Raw genomic sequence first — 6,757 nt, 5'->3', positions numbered from 1 at the left:
TCAAATACGTGTACTGTAGCGCTAAACTGTGCGTCTTGTTGTAAGATAATCTCTGTGGAAGTGTCGTATTTATCGTCCTCCGAAAGCTAAGTTCTGCAAAAGACAATGTACTTACCTCATGATAAACAAAAGTGAAATGCTTTGCGTATAGATATCTTAGTTATTACGCTTATTGCCGTCATGAAGAAAGTACTGTGCTGTAACGTATTGTTGTGCTACAGAAAAGGCAGTCTCATCGTAGCTATACCACAAAAGTTACTACTAAAACATGTTTTAATTTCCAGAATAATACAGAAAAACTGTGCAGATATAAAACAGAAACACTGAAAAAGCAACATTGTAAATTGTCACTCATTAGTAGCGTCGTGATAAAATCGTGTGGCTTTCACATAAACTAACCACTGTGTCATCTGGTATCTCACTGAAAGTACTTTAAATCCAGAATGTATTTTCAAGTAAACCAAAATGTTGCATTAAAATCTCGTTAGCAGTACCAGTATGTTTCCTAAGTATGTAAGCCTGATAGTCGTTACGTAATCGTGCAACTAACAAGCAAGAATGTACAAATACAACACTGTGTCGTCTGTTCACAATAACAATACATTCGTAATTTCTGTTTTAAAATGTTCCCTAGGTTCTAGACTGGATGTTTAACTTCAAACATTGTTGCATGTTAACAGTTTCTTAAGTCTGACAAAGCATACTAGAAATGTGAAGTGAAAAGTTTTATGGCAAAGACAAAGTTAAAAAGCAGATTATCTTTCAATAAACGGTTTTACATGTGAAATGTGGTGTAAACCTTTACTCTTCCTAGTATGCAGAGTTTCAACTTCAACGCAATTATCATGTGGTATACGTCAGATTCTGTAAGGTCCATTGTAAACTAGAAAGAATTTGTTACTCAAGTGTTTCTGCTTATGTGACAATGAATGAGCTTTAATGAGAACTTTCTGACCAATATATAATTTCTTTGCCTTTGCTTGACCGTGTAGTTTTCTCCTTTTGTCTGCTGCAGATTTTATATTTATAATAGCCAAATCAATTATGTCTTTGTGTCGAAGTTTACGTGTATTCGGGAAAGGTACAAGCTCTCTGATTCTGTTCGGTGGTTCTTCATTCTTTAGTACAAGAGTAGGTGGTAAAGCAGTGGAGTCTTGAGGCATTTCATTCAGCACGTTTTGAAATAAGTGTAAATATCTGTCCCAATGCTGATGCTTCCTGTGACAATAACGTCTGCAAAGCTTATTGCTTTCTTTCATAATCTGTTCAGACGGGTTACAATGTGGTGAGTACAATGAAATAAAAACAGGTTTGATTCTATGATTCCGAAGCATGCGTGACCAAACAGCAGATCTGAATTGCGGTCCGTTATCTGAAATGACTTTAGCAACGTGGCCAACTTCACGTAAGAAATTTCTAACAAAGGCATTGGATACAGATCGTCCAGTGGCTTTACGTAATGGAGTGAAAGAAACAAATTTTGAAGTAAGTTCAACAGCGACTAGAACGTACGAAAATACATCCGATGTTCTGACAACGGGTCCCAAGAGATCAACATCAGCAAATTCTTTTAATTTAGAAGGAATGATAGGAAACAACAGAGCACGATGTGAGATAGTAGATGGTTTCGCCTTTTGACAAAGTTTACAAATAGACAAGACTCTTCAAATTCTCTTTTCCATATTGTTAAAATGACAAGTCGTTCGAAGAATATGATAACATTTTCGTGGGCCAAAATGTGCATAGCTGAAATGAATGTACCAAATGAGCTTATTAACAAAATCGTCTGGAATGCAAAGTACCCATAGCTTGTTATCAACAGTGCAGCGTTTGAAGAGTATGTTGTTTCTAACCAGGTAATAATGCCGAATTTGTGTGTGTGTCTTTTCATGCCATTTGCTCTTGATGTCTTTCCAAATCGGATCTTTATCTTGTTCATGAGCAATGTCCTTTAAAGATGTGGTGATGAAGTTTTCAAAGGCGACTTTCTGAATGTAAAGAATACTGAAATTTTTCTCGAGGTTGCCTTCTGTGTTACTTTTCTCAAGCCCAGCCGGTGCGTGTGACAGTGCGTCCGCAACAATGTTCTCCTTGCCGGGAATGTAGACTATTGTGAAGCGGAATTCTTGCAGAAACAATGCCCAACGTTTTAACCTGTCATGATTTAATTTTGAAGACATAAGAAATTGTAATGCACGATGATCACTGTATACTTTTACGTGCTTACCAGAAAGAAAGAAACGGAATTTGTTAAATGCCCAAACGATAGCTAAAGCTTCTAATTCAGTAACGGAATAATTTTTTTCAGATTTTGTTAGCAGTCGGCTAGCAAAAGCAATGGTTTTCTGAATGGTAGTGTCATTTTCTATGTCTTCTTGAAATAAATGGGCACCAAGACCGACTTTAGAAGAATCCGTGCTAAGGCAGAAATCTTGTGACAGATCTGGATGAGCTAGTATTGGCGCGTTAAGTAGTGATTATTTCAAAGAATTGAATTCCAACTGTGCTTGTTCGTCCCAGTTCCAAATAGTATTTTTTCCAGTGAGAGAACAAAGTTTTGGTGTAACAAGAATTTGCATATTCAGAAAACGACGGTAAAAATTTACGAGACCTAGAAAACTGCGAACTTGTTTTTTTGTGTATGGAACTGGAATGGCTCTGATTGCTTCTAACTTTTCAGGATCCGGCTGAATGCCTTCAGAAGAAATAATATGTCCCAAAAACCTCACCTTTGACCTACCGAATTCAGACTTTTCCAAGTTAACTGTAATTCCAGATTCTGCAAAAATACGTAACAAACTGTTGAGGATGCGATTATGTTGTTCCCATGAGGCTTCTGCTATTAGAATATCATCCACATATAAAGTGATTTGACGTTTTAAGAAATCAGGTAATATAGAATTTAGCCCGCGAATGAACGCTGCTGAAGAAATGTTCAAACCAAAAGGAAGTTTCCGAAACTGATAACAAACGCCGAAACAAAGGAAAGCTGTGTATTTTCTACATTCTGGATGAAGTTCGATCTGATAAAGCTGGATCTGAGATCAATAGAAGACAACACTTTTACACCATTAAAATTTTGAAGAAGTTCTTCTAACGTTTGCGGCCTGTCTGTTTCAGGAATGATGATAGTATTGATTTATCTCGAATCTAAGACAAGCCTGATCGATCCATTTTTCTTCTCAACAACATGTAATGGATTGTTGTATGAGATTACTGCAGGCTCAATAATGCCCTCGTCAAGCATAGATTGTATTTCTGTTCTAACACGGTCTCTATAATGTGCTGGAATTACGTATGGTCTAACACAGAATTTAGTATGCTCACGAAAACGAAATTGGTATTGAAATCCCTTGATTGTTCCTGTTTTGTGAGTAAAAACTGTGGAATGTGCTTGTAAAATCTCAAAAAGGTCCTGCCTCTCAGTGTCATTATAATTCTCAATTGTTTGAATTTTATTCTGAATTAACTCATTAGTTTCAAATATGCCGTCGATATCATCCCCGTCAGTACTTGCAGAGTGATTGTTAGTGTCAAGTTCTGTCCAAAATTCCGAACTGTTGTCTAACAGGAGGTAAAGCCGATTAATTTCTTCGTCATGGTTTGAGAGCCAATCTTCAAATTTCAAAGCTACTGACTTACCTTCCTTCTCAAAACTTATTTCAGCATCGTGCAAGCTTAAGATTGCTTTGTATTCATTCAGAAAGTCTAATCCCAGTATAATTTCCGTCGACAATAATGGAACAATAAGAAAGTTCATAGAGAAGCTGTGGCTTTGACAAAAGAAATCTAAATTGGTTTGTTGGCGTACATCTACACTTTTTCCAAAGATTGAACCTTGTAATTTAATCTTACGTAACGGAAGTGTGGGGCAATCGTTCGATATGTTGCATTTTCTAAAAGCTGTTTCACTAATTACTGAAATGGGACTGCCAGAATCAAGTACTGCCGTAAATTTTACGTCATTTACAGTAATGTGAATCACAGGATATGCAATGTTGTTATTTTTTTTACGTCGTGTTCCTGGAGTAAGATGTCCCTAATGTCTTCCATTTTTACATAATTACTAGCTACGGCAGCTGCGTCGTCAGTTTCATAAGTACGTTTTGTGGCTGCCAGCGGTATGAGTCATTGCCTATTGTGTCTTTGTTGGCGCGCGTCGTTATTGGAATTTGGATACCTAACTTCTACAAATTCACCTTGTCGAGAGGGCTCTGCTCTGTTTGAATCCCGCCAGTTCTGATGCAATTCAGGTCTGTCGTTACGATCATATCGTCTGTCGTCACGTCGGTAGATTCCATAGTTTCTGTCTTGTCGGTCACGTGGTGGAGAATTTCTCCCTGAATCGTAACTGCGCGCTGGACCGTTGCATCTAAAGTTATTCTGTCTCCCTTGATAATAATTATTTTGGTTCCCATATTGCCTGTTTCTCTGATTGTCTCTGTGATAGTCATTACCATGGAGAGGTGATCTTTCCCTGTAATTATTACTACTCTGCCAACGGTTGTCATACGGGTAGTGTCTGTTTCGGTCACGATTTACGTTGAAAGAATAGCCTTGTCGTATATTATTTCTGTCATCGCGGAATTGTGACGGATGTGATCTGTAATTGTTGTGCTGCTGTTTTCGCATTCCCCGATTGTCAGTGTCAATTTCCAGTTCTTGTAACAGTCCCTGAAAAGCTTCAATGTCGTCTTTGCAACGTTCTGCTAAAATAATATGTCGTAAATGTTCAGGCAATTTGATTAAGCTAATGCGGATGAGTTCTGTGGGGCTGTATGGATTTGAAAGATACTGATTCTCATGCAACATGTCTTCAAAATATTTGACAAGACTGGAAAATTCAGATTGTTCAAAGTGTTTCATCATCATGATGCTATGTTTTACTCGGTCTTGTGTAGCTTGAGACCAATATGCTGAGAGGAAGGCATGGTAAAATTCTCCTTCACTGTGACAATCGTGAATGACCGATCGCATTCTTACAGCTGGTTCATTCTCCAAGTACCCATAACATAAATTCTAACCTGTGCTCCAATTACCAGTTGCGAGGAAAACAATGAGAGAATTGATGGAGCCACACTTGTGGATGAATGTCGTTGGCAGAATTCTTAAACATTTTGAATTTACGTGTAGTAATGAATAGCTTATAGTCAAAATCATCTTGTCGGCGAGTAACATATCGGTCATTGTTACGTCGTGTCGGCGGTTCCATCTCAAAATTCAGTGTACCTTGCCAATTTCTTTCATAATTTCCGAAATGCCCTGTGTTATTATTTTGTGGCTGTTCCGTATTTCTATGTCCCTCTTCCCGTATTGGGGCGCGAGTGTCTCTGAAATACGTAATTCTTGTATTACCTGTGTCAGCTGATCTTGTACTTCCCGGATTTCCCTTTTGTACTGTGTATCGATTTGATTTTGATTTTGTTTGAATTTTCTAATTTGTTCGCACTCTTCTGTGTCATTAAAGACTACCGGTTTTGTGTCATTCAGATTATCATCTACCTTCGTAGATAAATTATTTAGCTGATCCGAAAGTTCAACTACTTTCTCTGATAATGAACTAATTTCCTCCATGTGTCTTTCTGAACCAATTTTCAGAGTATCTACTGTGTCCTTTAAGTTTTCATGAGTTTTTGCAAGTTGCGTAGCCAAATCGGTAGATGCACTGAGTCAATTTTAGATTGCAAGGTCTCATGATTTTCATAAACAATAGTTTGCAGTTCTTTTATGGCTGCTGCGTGATTCTGTAATGCATTTTCATGCCGCGAAAAAATAGGTTGAAAATGCTCACAAATTTGTGTTTTTACGTCATTACAGACTTTTTGACATTTCGATTCGATTTTATGTAACTCAGTAGTTAAATCTTCACGTGTTTTTTCAAGTGTGGTGTCTAACGTTTGAAGATTTTGTTCCATTGTATCTAACTGTTGCTGTGTTTGTCTCTGGTGTTGTTCCATTGTGTCTAACTTTTGAAGATTTTGTGCCATTGTGTCTAACTTTTGAAGATTTTGTTCCATTGTGTCTAACTTTTGTATCTTTTGCTGTGTTTGACTCTGATTTTGTTGCATTGTGTCTAACTGTTGCTGTGTTTGTCTCTGATTTTGTTTCATTTGTTGCATTAATTGCAATAATAATGTATTAGTGTCTGGAATCTGTTCCTCTATGCTTTTCGGCAGTGCCTTTGCACCGGCAACATTCACATTTTGACAAGCAGAAAATGTATCTTGACTTATTTGAGAAAACGGTGAGGACCCAAAACCTGAATCTACAGTATTTGCGAGATTGTTTCCTGTCATTTCAGATTCCTGAGGCGAGCTGTTGCTTCCCTGTTCACTAATTGTTTCACTGTGTACACCATTATTTGCAACCCGCTCCATTTCCCTATGCGCAATTACCAAATTACTATTTTGAACATTAGTTAATTCATTACACAGTGGCGCTAACACACTGCTTTCGTCTTCACTGTCATTTCTCAGTTTACTTTGGAGCCTAGTATTATGTTTTTCACACATCATAATTGTCACAATATTTCACATGACAACACAGAAAAGCACAATTTGAAGAGAAAAAAATAAGAGAACACATTAACATAGTACTGAAAATAATATTTAGTTAATTGCAGCTGCGAAATACTTTGTGCAAATCTACATGCGTGCCACACCTGTTTTACTGTAGAACAATGAAAGACTGCAACTACAAAGGAAATTCTCTCTATAATTATGTGCTAGCAATAAACAATAGCTACACTAATTACACA

Source organism: Schistocerca serialis, chromosome 1 (assembly GCF_023864345.2).
Source record: "Schistocerca serialis cubense isolate TAMUIC-IGC-003099 chromosome 1, iqSchSeri2.2, whole genome shotgun sequence".
Lineage (NCBI taxonomy): Eukaryota > Metazoa > Arthropoda > Insecta > Orthoptera > Acrididae > Schistocerca > Schistocerca serialis.
The sequence above is the reverse complement of the archived record's forward strand: the minus strand, read 5'-3'. Positions refer to the sequence as shown.